The following is an 11,834-nucleotide window of genomic DNA, read 5'->3' on the forward strand; positions in this document are numbered from 1 at the left end:
GTATTACCAGTATACCCCGCGTTACGTGTGACCGCAGGCTCAGTATTACCAGCATACCCTGTGTTACGTGTGACCACAGCCTCAGTATTACCAGTATACCCCGCGTTACATGTTACTGCAGCCTCAGTATTACCAGTATACCCCGCGTTACATGTGACCGCAGCCTCAGTATTACCATCATACCCTGCGTTACGTGTGACCACAGCCTCAGTATTACCAGCATAACCTGCGTTACATGTGACTGCAGCCTCAGTATTACCAGCATACCCCGCGTTACGTGTGACTGCAGCCTCAGTATTACCAGTATACCCCGCGTTACGTGTGACCGCAGCCTCAGTTTTACCAACAAACCCCCCCCCCCATCATGATGTCCAAATTGCAGATTCATCACCATTTCAATGCACAAACATTTGAATAAAAATTGATAAAAAAGTTCTTCACTTCACAAACTGATATCACTGAAAATGTCAGCTTCTCCAGCTCCGTACATTAAAGTTTAAAAAAGTAAGAGGTGTGTGAAACCGAGCCTGTAATAAAAATAATGCAACTTTTTTGGTCATTTATACCACATTTGGAATTTTTCTCCAGCTTCCTAGTGCACTGCACGGAATATTAACCCTTAAAGGGTTAAAGGCCAGACCATTTTCATCTTTCATTTTCCATTTTTACTTCTGTGTCTTTAAAAATCCATAACTGTGTTATTTCCATGTACAGAGCTGTATGAGGCTTGTTTTCTGCATAACAAATTGTACTTCCTAGTGATGGTATTTAATATTCTATGCCATGTACTGGAAAGCGGGAAAAAATCCCTATGGGGTAAAATTGACAAAAAAAACATACTTATGCCATTTTTTTGTGGGCTATGTATGTATGGCTTTCACTGCATGCTCCAAATCATACCTCCCCTTAATTCCTTGGGTAAGTGTGATCACGAGGACACCACATTCATAAAGCTTTTATTCAGTTTTTATATAAAAAATGAACCTTTGGTACAAAAAAAGTGTCTTTAAGGGGTTTTCCCACTAAGACAAGTTAGGCCCTATCCACGAGATAGGGCATAACTTACTGATCAGCAGGGTCTCAGTGCAGATTGCAAAAACGAGCGGTCCCACTGACCTTTTTTTACTGTATTTGCAGACCATACGGGCTTCTCGTTCCTACCAATTACAGCAATATAGCTGCATCGCAATATGTGGCCACCTGGATGAAAGCCTGTATGCAAATGAGCCTGAGGGGTTCCATCAGGCTTATTTGCTTACAGTCCTTCATCCTTGTGGTAGATGACCTTTTAATGCTCACAGTGGCATTTTGTAGATAAATACCTGTGATTGGTACCAGCAATCCATTTAGGGGGATATTCATCGACCATGCCCCCATGTCCTGCCGGATACCTGGGGAGTAGTATTGAATTGGTGATCCAGTAAGGTGGCGCACTCAGAGTAGGATTAACAAATAGAATTTAATATAAGTCTAAAAACACAACGCGTTTTGGGGTTAAGGAAACCCCTTTATCAAGTGAACAGAGACTATAACGGAGAGAGGATTCGGGTGCTCCGATCCGATACCTGGGGAGACTTAGGGTCTCATGTTGCCACGTGTTAGCATTTTAATAGTGTTTTGTAACTCACTCAAAATGCACTGGGTTGGGCCATGACCAATTGCGTTACAGTATTCGTTTGTATGAAAACACATGTGATCGACAATCCGCACTCGGTGTCTTGCATTTACACAATACAAGACAACGGCTCTGATTGCCGATCACATCTGTTTCTATACAAACAAATATGCAATTGGTTACAAATCGGAATCAAAACCCTAACATGTGACAGCACCCTGAGGCCTCTTGATGTATCTGCTGGAAAAATCATACCAGGTCCATCCTGGTGTAGTTTTGTGTAAAAACAGCAAACAAAAGTTTGTAGGTGTTTCAAAATAATCCAGGCACACCCCATGCCCAACCTAGACCCCTTCATGCCCACATGTCATGGAGGTGGCATAGTTGCTTTTATAATCGCAACCCCCCCCCCCCCACCTTCCCACCCGGTATGTATGAAGAGGACCCAGACTGTGAACCTTCTTCATATATAGGCAGTCCCTGGGTTATTTACCAGATAGGTTCCTTAGGTTTGTACTTAAGTTGACTTTGTATGTAAGTAGGAATTGTATATTTTATAATTGTAGATCCAGACAAAAAAATTTTTTGTCCCAGTGACAATTAGATTTTCTAAATTTTTTGCTGTAATGAAAACGAAGATTATCAATAAAGCATCATTACAGACACCTTACAGCTGATCATTACAGTCTGGGACTAAAGTAACATCCAGAGAGGTAACCAGAGGTCACAGGGGCAGAGGGGTATGTCTGTAACTAGGGGTTGTCTGTAAGTCGGGTGTCCTTTAGTAGGGGACCACCTGTACCTGAAACCTGTTAAGGACATACATGTACCATGTGCAGTCCTTAAAGGACATCTATCACCAGGATGAAGGATTGCAAACCAAGCACACTTACATGCTGGTGTGCGTCCCCTCTGGCAGGATCTGCTGTTCTTTTAGCTTCTTATTCCCTGTTTTTTTTTAAAAAAAAGGGCTTAGGCTTCATAGGAGTTAATGGAACCTGGAGCCCCTCATAATTTTTTAAAAAGCCCTTTTTTTTAATTAAAAACAAGGGCATAACCACCTTAAAGAAGAGAAGATCCTGCCAGACGGGGCACACACCAGTATGTTTGGTTTACAATCCTTCATCCTGGTGATAAATGTTAAATACTGATTCCAGGAAGTTAAACAGTCCGGCAGATAACAAGCCTCAGGCCCCATTCACACATTGCAGTTCTTGATCTGTTTTATTTCCATTTAAAAACGCAACTGGGAGGGGCTCATTCCAGAACAAAATTGTTTCAGTAGAAAGACATATGTGTTCTGACAAAGCCCCTGCCTTTTGCGGTTTCCAATGCAGTTAAAACTCATCAAAAAGTGTGCACGGGGCCTGAGGCCTGTTTTCTGCAGGATTGTTGTACACGTCCTCATTCACTTGTATGGACTCATGCACATGGCTGTGAATATCACAGCTGTGTATGAGCCAACTGCCTGAGCTGCAATAGACAGAGCAGGTCCTAACCATGTTTGCGGTTCAGGCTATTATTATGTACTTGCATCCCGATGACAAGCAACTCTCAAACAACATTCCATGGGACCATTGTTTGCATCCCAAGAACTGCACAAGTGTAGTGTGCAGAAAGCCTGGGCTGCGTTCACACATTGGGGCAGATTTAGGCCCCTTCCACACTGGCGTTGCATTTCACGTCAGGGTGCAATGCGTGAAAAACTGACGTTTTTGGCTGCGTTTTTGTTCCATTTTTCCTTGGAGTAATTAGCGTTTTTGCGTTTTTCACGCGTGTGTTGTTAGCGTTTTTTTTGCGTTTTCGGCGCATTTTTCACGCGCGAGTCAATGGGAGACTCGAGCATTTTTCAAAGGAACCATGGTTTGGGATTAAAATGTGTTATTTAATTGAAAAATAATGTCTTCTGATAAGTTGCAAACATCTGCGATCTATTCTTCACTGTTCCCCGTGTATATTATCTCCCGACAAGTTAGCAGATGTGAAGAACAGGGAAGAATAGAATAAAAACAGTGAACACAGTGAACACAGGATCATTTAAGAGAAAAACACAGTGCAGAACAGATTAGAGATGTTCGGCACATCTGCTTACTTGTCGGGAGATACGCGCGGAACGGTGTGCCCAAAATAGCATGTGAAGAACAATATATATGTGTGAAGAACACATTGCAGATGTTTAAATACATCTGCAATGTGTTCTTCACACATATATATTGTTCTTCACATGCTATTGACAGATTTTCTGTTTTAAATGCGGCTTTTTTTCCGAATCCGTTGGGTTTTCGTTCTGCCACGCCCCTGATTTCCGTTGCGTGCATGTCAGCGCCGATGCACCACAATCCGATCGAGTGCGCCAAAATCGCGGGGCAATTCTGGGGAAATCGACGCAAATCGGAAATATTCGTGTAACACGTCGGGAAACCGCGAATCGGGCCCTTAGTAAATGACCCCCATTATGTTTTTTTGTAGCAAAAATTTAAAGTTTGTCTGCTGAATGGACATGCATTCAAATGGAAGAGGAACAGATTGTCTTTCCAAAGCGTTAAAAAAGCAACAAAAAACAGAATGTATGAACATGGCCACAGGCTGCATTCACACCTTGCATTTGCAGCACGTTCAGAAACGCAATGAAAATATACATGGGGGTGGCTCACACGTACCCATGAAGCAGCTGGTTGGCCCCCAGAATTAATTTCACTGGTGGGCCCTTGGCACCCCAGTCCGAACCTGATCTCAGCTATAACACAATGAAAGCTCTGCTATATGGCTCCTTCCCTATAAAGACCTTATCCGGCCTGTAGTGTGTAGAGTAAGTATGTGCACAATACTGCTTGCCGGCAGATAGTGTCTGTGTGTAGGCTTGTCTTATAATGCAGGGGGGAGAGGCAGAGAGCCACTACATCCTGTAATAGGAGAAGCTACTCATGAGAAGAATCTGCCCTGCCCAACCATAGAAAATAAATCAAAATTGTGTACAGCAGGACTGATAGAGACAGGTTGGAATTATATCTGTGAAATGCTGTATATTTGTTAATAACAGTGAATTAGAGAATGTTGTGTGTGGGTTACATTCGCTCAGGCCTGGGCACGGCCTGATTGCATTTGTGTTTCCAGTAAAGTCCCATATGAACACATCCTCAAGCACCATTTGCTGCATTATGATCTACTCTGCTACACACTGGACATGTGTGGGAAATCTTGCATCTCTCCTTGGATACTAGTTTATCAATGTTTCGGGTCACCCCCGGGTGTTTGACACAACCTTAGCTGTTTATATTGATACAGGCAAGATCATAAGTACAATCAGCATTTGAATATGCTTGCTTTTTTTTCTGAGCACACAATATTGTAAACTTTGATTATGTTTGCAATGTTGTATGCAAAGATAATTCAAGGGACTTATTGATTTTGTAATCTTTGTAGCAACAAACGTAGCCTCTAGAGCAGCCTCTCTCGGCAACAGTCTTTCATGAAACAATTTCCTCTACTTTCTGGCTTTTTTGCACTATGTCCATGTCGTTGTACTTGTCCTGGAGTTTCTTTTCATAGTATCTATATTGTATTGATTCTTTCATTACAGCAATATGGGCTCTGCATACAAACCAAACAGGTCTGTCCTTTGTTTTCTGAAAAGATATTCCTCTTTCTACTTATACTACCCTGTCACATTGCAGCCCTCCCACCAATATTGCGCCCTTCCAAACAGCACCCTCTTATTGTACCCCCCCAGCAACTCCCCCTTTTATTGAGCCCCTCAAGCAGCTTCCTTTCATGCTGTGCCCCTTATCATAGCTTCCACTCATATTATATCCTCTCAATTGCTTCTCCTAATATTGTGGCCTCTCACCGCCCCCTTTCCTTGAAAAAAAAAAAAAAAAAAAATATTATATATATATATATATATATATATATATATATATATAAACACATATGCTCACCTCTCTCCTCTCTCTGTGTAGTACTGAAGTAGAGTAGCGGCAGGCAGATGACATCATCACATCCTGCCTGTTGGTTGTGCTACATGCTGCAGTAACACAATTGTTACAGACATATAATGTGTATAGCAGTGGTTCTCAACCTTTCTAATGCTGTGACCACGCAATACAGTTCCTCATGTTGCGGTGACCCCAAACCATGTACAAGAATATTGTATTTGTGCCAAAAAATGCAATAAAATAGTGGCTCCGATGGCTTTAGACGACCCCTGTGTTTTGGTCATTCGACCCCCAGGTTGAGAACCGCTGGTGTATAGGATGACTGACACACAGGTGTCACCCACAGGTGGGGATTATCGACCACGAACTTGTATCCAGGAGTTCTTTTAATGGGTATGTGCATCTAATGTTTATGTGACTGTATATGAGATATAATCAAAATATGGATATATGGCAGTATTTTTTGTCCTTTTGAGACATCATTGAGTTTATCTCCAGTAAAGTTTACCCATTTAAAGTTTACATGCACTATGCACTTATATACTTTGAACTATACTCTTTGGTAATACTTAGGTCAGATGGCAATATAGTCTTGTTGAAGCTCTATTCTTGATGCTTTTTATCTATATTTGTTATGTATTTTAATGTGATTTTTCAAATAAAGTATTGATTTGTTGGACCTGAATACTCTTGATCTTGTTTGGTTTTGTATGCTGCAGTAACAGAAGCACAATAGCCATTAACTGTATACATGCACTATCATCTGGAGGATAAAGAGTCGATGTCCCGGGATAGTACTCCCAGCAGCTTAGACAGTGGGACAGAGCCAATCTGGGACTGACTGATGGTTGTGAGAAAACAAACAGCTTGAAGGTACATTGCATTTGTATAGCTACCTGTCTGACCACATACCGATTCTCACAAGTGTAAAACCACACATAATGTGAACCTAAATCAGGAAAGCTGAACTTTTACTATTTTTAACTCCTAGTATGTGCACAGTTCAAGTAGTTAGTAGGTTGATTCCTCATGACTAAAGGGATCACTAAAGATAAGTGGTCATGTGTATATATTTGTGTGTGTAATCTGTCTATGCCTGTGGTGTAGATTTGCGTCATGGAACAAGAAACAGGGCGAAGACACAGTTAATTATTAAAATATGTCAAACATATTATGCAATGCTGAGAATCCAATTCTCTACAGTGATCTTATAGTCTAGTACAGTGATGGCGAACCTTTTATAGACCAAGTGCCCAAACTACAACCAAACCCCACTTATTTATCGCAAAGTGCCAACATAGCAATTTAAGCTGTAACTTCTTTCTCCCTGCTTTGTCATAGCTTTCAATCCTATCAGTATCCTGACAACTCCAATACAGCAGAAAGAAGAAGGGACAAAATTAAGTATGTCCAGGATTATTTTTAGGGCTTGTACCCCACAAAACAAGTGTATAAGTCCGGATAAATGTACCACATTGTTTTTTTGCCATGTGCTAGGTATAGTTTCCAGGGTCATGTTTATGAGACGACTGCATGAGCCGTAAATCATAAAGCAGGTCCTATTTTCTGCCCATTTATGTGGTTCTGGGATGTCTTTTTCTACTAGTTAATGCCAACATCTCTGGAGGTCTGTAAATTAAAGCCATAAAAGTGAGCATTCATGGTTTCTAGGTGTCAAATATCAGCTTCTTCTTAAGTAGTTAGTAAAAGGTTAACTTACTGCCTAAGTTTCAGAGGGAATATTGTGGCAACAGGCTGGTGGTTACATTCAGCTGGGAAAATTTATTAAAGTGACCGATCAAGTCCTCTGTTACATAAGTGACGCATTTTACCACACAAACCTTTTGCCACTTGTAACCTGTGCCGGTTGTTTCTTAAAGGGGTTTTCCTCTTTTCAGCAAGTAATCATGAAATCTTATACAAATTTCCAATATATTTTCTGTATCAATTCCAATTTTCTAGATCTCTGCTTGCTGTGCTTCTATCAGGGCCGGTTCTAGACAAAGTGGGTCCTTGGGCAAAACTAAAAGTGAGGCGCCAAAATAAAACTATTTTATGACCAGTGACAGTCAGTAACAGGCTGTGTAAACTGTAATATGAGCATTTTATAGGAGATAGATAGCGGTTAGCACTACAGCCTTGCAGCACTGGTCAACATCTGCCCCCCATGGGGGCTCACAATCTAGCAAGTTCTGTGCAGCGCTGTGTAATCTGTGTGCTCTATATAAATAAAGGAATTATTAATTATAATTATGATAGAAAATAAATATGAAAGATGATAAGAGATTTCTAGATGCAGAACTATAAAGTAGATGATATATACAGTAATAAATTCAAGAAAACGGGCAGCACTCCATTTAAGGTGAAAAAATAGTAAAAACTTCTCTATTCCATGGTGAGTAACAATAACTCAGAATACATATCAGAGTAACAATAAGTCTGATATATACAGGAGATAGATGATAAGCATTTTCACCTGGGTATTCAACCAAGGGGTATTAACCCTTTTACTGCCAGGCATTTCTGTATATTTTGTTGCGTTATTGGCCAGAGCAATTTTTACAATTTTGACGTTTACAAATAAAATCGAAATAACAGCAAAAAGAATTTAAGTAAACCGCAACAAACCACATATTTGATCTGAAAGCAGACACTTGCCCCATTTTCAAAATTGCATTAAAGACTTTATAGACAAAGGCGCCTTCATGCAATTGCGATTTAAACTGAAACATTTTATAAAATATACTGAAAATTTGACTTTGATGGCAAAAAATGTGCTCCAAAAAGAAAATATTTACCTTCACATCTCCTAAATGTAATAGATGGACATGTGTAGAGTTCACAAATGTCCCATATTGATCTATTCACAAGAATAAATAATCCTAATGTCACTAAAACTGAAATAACTAAAATATCTGCTTTTAGAAATTTTAGAAACCTGCAAAATAGATCAATAGAACAGATTAAAAAGTAAAAGGCACCCGTAATTCCTATATATTTTTGAAAGCAGAAAACCAGGTGATGCATTTGCCACTTATCTTTGAGACAAACACAAATTATTAAACAAAAAGTGCATTGAAAATGCCTTGATAACATACGTTTTTACATAAAACTCACAACGAAGTGGAGGTTTACGCACAAATAGGGATTTAAAAATAATAACACAAAATGAGCAGATTTATATATATACCACAATACACAATATCAAGAATTTACACTCCCAAAAATGCTAAAACAAAAACCGTGACATATTTGGTTGATATCCACAAATGTGTTTAAAAATATATAAACGCACAAAATAAAAATCTCCTATTCTGTCAAAATCTTTTTTTTTCCAGAAATCACCATGTAAACAAGAATAACTTTTAAATTGGTACACACTACCACCTCCATGCAACTTTGCAGCAAATGGCAATAAAATGCAAAAATTGCATGAAAATTCCTCTAAATATGTACAAATCAGAATACTTACATAAAGAAAACATACTTTCCTAAAACAGTAAGATGTGAGGAGATTATACATACCCACATATGTATATTCACCAAAATATGCAGCAAAGGGAACATTAAATCCATAGGGGACACCAAACTATTTTTGCAGTATATTACACTGAGCGTCACACAGATCTATCATTGTATGTTCCCTTACACAATGGTCACCCAAATAAATAACTATATATCCATAAACCCCTCTAATCAGATAATAAACGTCACCTTTAGATGTGCGCCATTGTATTACCCGCACAATAACAGAACCCTCCGCGCTTTATAAGAATTTGAGTGAGAACTTCATAACATAGGTGTAAATAATGGAGGATGGTGAGAAATAAAAACTTTATTCCAGAACATGTGTGTGTTTTTGGTGTTACATATAACTTTATGGACATGTGCCTGGATCGCAGCGTTTATATGTAATAGCACAAAATAAATATAGAAGCTTTCTATAGAAGGACAGCAAGCAGAGATCTAACCAATCAAAGCTCAGAGCTCACATTAATGACCTGTGGCAAAATAGAAGCTGAGATATGATTGTTTGCTTATTGCCACAGCAGACAATGGCTCCTGCATATGGTGGTTATCATAATAACTCACATATTACTTCACATCTTACCTCACACCTAAGACTTCGTTCACACGTTGCATTTAGTTTTTTAACGCATGTGTTTTCAAACAGTTAAGATATTTGCCCAATTACATTTCAGTCAACATTGCATTTACAAAATGTGTGCATTAACACAATGTTCGCACATGCGTTAACATTTTGTTAGCCTATATGTGTTAACAGCATATATAGCCTATATGTGTTATGCCTATATGTGTTAATGGCTCCTGTATATGGTGGTTATCAGAATACCTCATATTACTGCACATCTTACCTCACACCTAAACTTTATTATACTCATTGCACATAGTAACCAATAACAGCTCAGAGCTCATACCAATGACCTGTGGCAGAATAGAAGCTGAGCTCTGATTTGTTACTTATTGCCACAGGAGACAATGGCTCCCGTATATGGTGCTTATCATATTACTTAACATGTCTGCCTCACTGTCACTCACTCTACCTCACACCTAAGCTGAATTATACTCATTGCCTATAGTAACCAATCAAAGCTCATATAAATAACCTGTGGCAATACAGCAATCAATCACGGTTTAGCTTCTAACTGCCACAGCAGCAGCAGCAAATGGCTTTTGTATATGGTTGTTAATAAGTGGATTATGGAAAGCGTGGGGTGAAAATTTCAGCTCAAAACCTAGTCTATAATGTTTGATGATTATAAAGGCGACGGTACATATTCTTTTAGTGGACATACATACATACAAAACATACGTACAGCGCAGCCGCCGGCCTGTGCATGCGCACTACTCTACAGCTATTTTCACCAAGTTTGCAGTAGTATTTAGCCTTATGACTAGAATAAGATTTCCCATAAAGACTGTCAAAACAGCAGATCTTGAATATAACCACACCATAAAATACACAAGCCATAGTAGTTTCACAGCTTTTATAGAAGCATACACTGTTACCTGCAGAAGACTGAAATAAGAAGACTGTTCGAAGCTTCATAATATAAAACTAGTAATATACATGTTCTGCACTGAGGTACAGTGTACTTGTTCTACTTCTAATACAATGAATTAGGTACAGGAAACTTGCAAGTTATATATAGACTCCTACCTGTTGCTTTCTGTTCTGTCCTTTCTCAAGTCAAAGATTACTCTGTGAATGGCGTGCGATAACTTAAACTCTCAGAAAAGGCGTGGTGACACGGGATAAGGTTACACATACCTCAAGCTACAATACATAAGAGAATAACACTTCGGCAGTCATTTAAATGGCCACACGGGGGACAAGCAGCTATGGTAGTGTTAAAGGGAACTAGTCACCATGAAAATGCAGTGTAACCTCCAGGAAGTGCATTATAGAGCAGGTGGTACATAGTATGCGATCTGAAGACAGCATTTTATAGAGCAAGAGAAGCCAAGTAGTAGTGATAAGTATGACTGATCACTTGTATACCAACTGATTTTATGCTGTGATCAATCACATAGGTAGTGGTCCGTCACCAATACGACTTCTCCTGTACTTCCCACCTTAGAAATGTACAGCTGAATTTATGATACTACTCTTCCTAAGATGGTAGCCTAAGATTATAAACTACAGCCACAACAGAGGGCGAGTAGCAACATGCATACGCTTTCAACCACATTGTTCATAAAGGAGAAAAAAGGATCTGCAAGGTATCATAATCCTATGTGTAAGTAATAACTTGTTTACTTTTGAGTCAGCCCATATAACGTGTGTGCTTTTTCATATACACATTTTACATGCGTTTCTTGCCATGGAATAATGTACAAAGCACTATAGCGATTCCTCACGTCCAGAAAAAAAAAAAACTCTTGTCTGCTATTGCTGCAGATCCCCTCCTATGAGTTTTCATTTAGTAGGTTCACAAAAACTATGGGACAGACATGGCAAGCATTCAGGATGAGACTCCGCAGAGTGTTTGTTTACCTATGCAACAAACAGACTACAGAGGACTTTTAGATCCTTAAAAATGTTTAAAAAGGAAATCTACCATTTGATTTCATGCATTATGAACCAAACATAACATTGAGAATGCTGTAGCTAAACTGATGCAGAAACATATCTTGTTTAATCCCTGAGCCAAGTGGTTTTGCTGATAAAACAATTACGCAATTCAAGACCTTGCGAAGGCTGGATGCCTACATAAACACATTATACACGGAGCTTCCTGAACTGTCCAGACAGGCCTAAT

At 39.3% G+C, this 11,834-nt stretch overlaps 1 protein-coding gene across 4 annotated transcripts in view; it reads right to left on the reverse strand.

The window, feature by feature from the left end:
* LOC140063930 (circularly permutated Ras protein 1-like) overlaps positions 1-10,990 on the reverse strand; it is an 83,103-nt gene extending 72,113 nt beyond the window's left edge. For 2 of the 4 annotated variants that reach the window (XM_072110223.1, XM_072110220.1), the window contains exon 1: positions 10,733-10,990. The gene's annotated coding sequence lies outside the window, so the exon portion shown is untranslated. The remainder of the gene's footprint in view (positions 1-10,732) is intronic. The other 2 variants (XM_072110222.1, XM_072110221.1) reach the window with 1 other exon arrangement.
* Between the last annotated feature and the right edge of the window lie 844 nt (positions 10,991-11,834).

The sequence above is a fragment of the Engystomops pustulosus genome, chromosome 6 (genome assembly GCF_040894005.1).
Source record: "Engystomops pustulosus chromosome 6, aEngPut4.maternal, whole genome shotgun sequence".
Classification (NCBI taxonomy): Eukaryota; Metazoa; Chordata; class Amphibia; order Anura; family Leptodactylidae; genus Engystomops; species Engystomops pustulosus.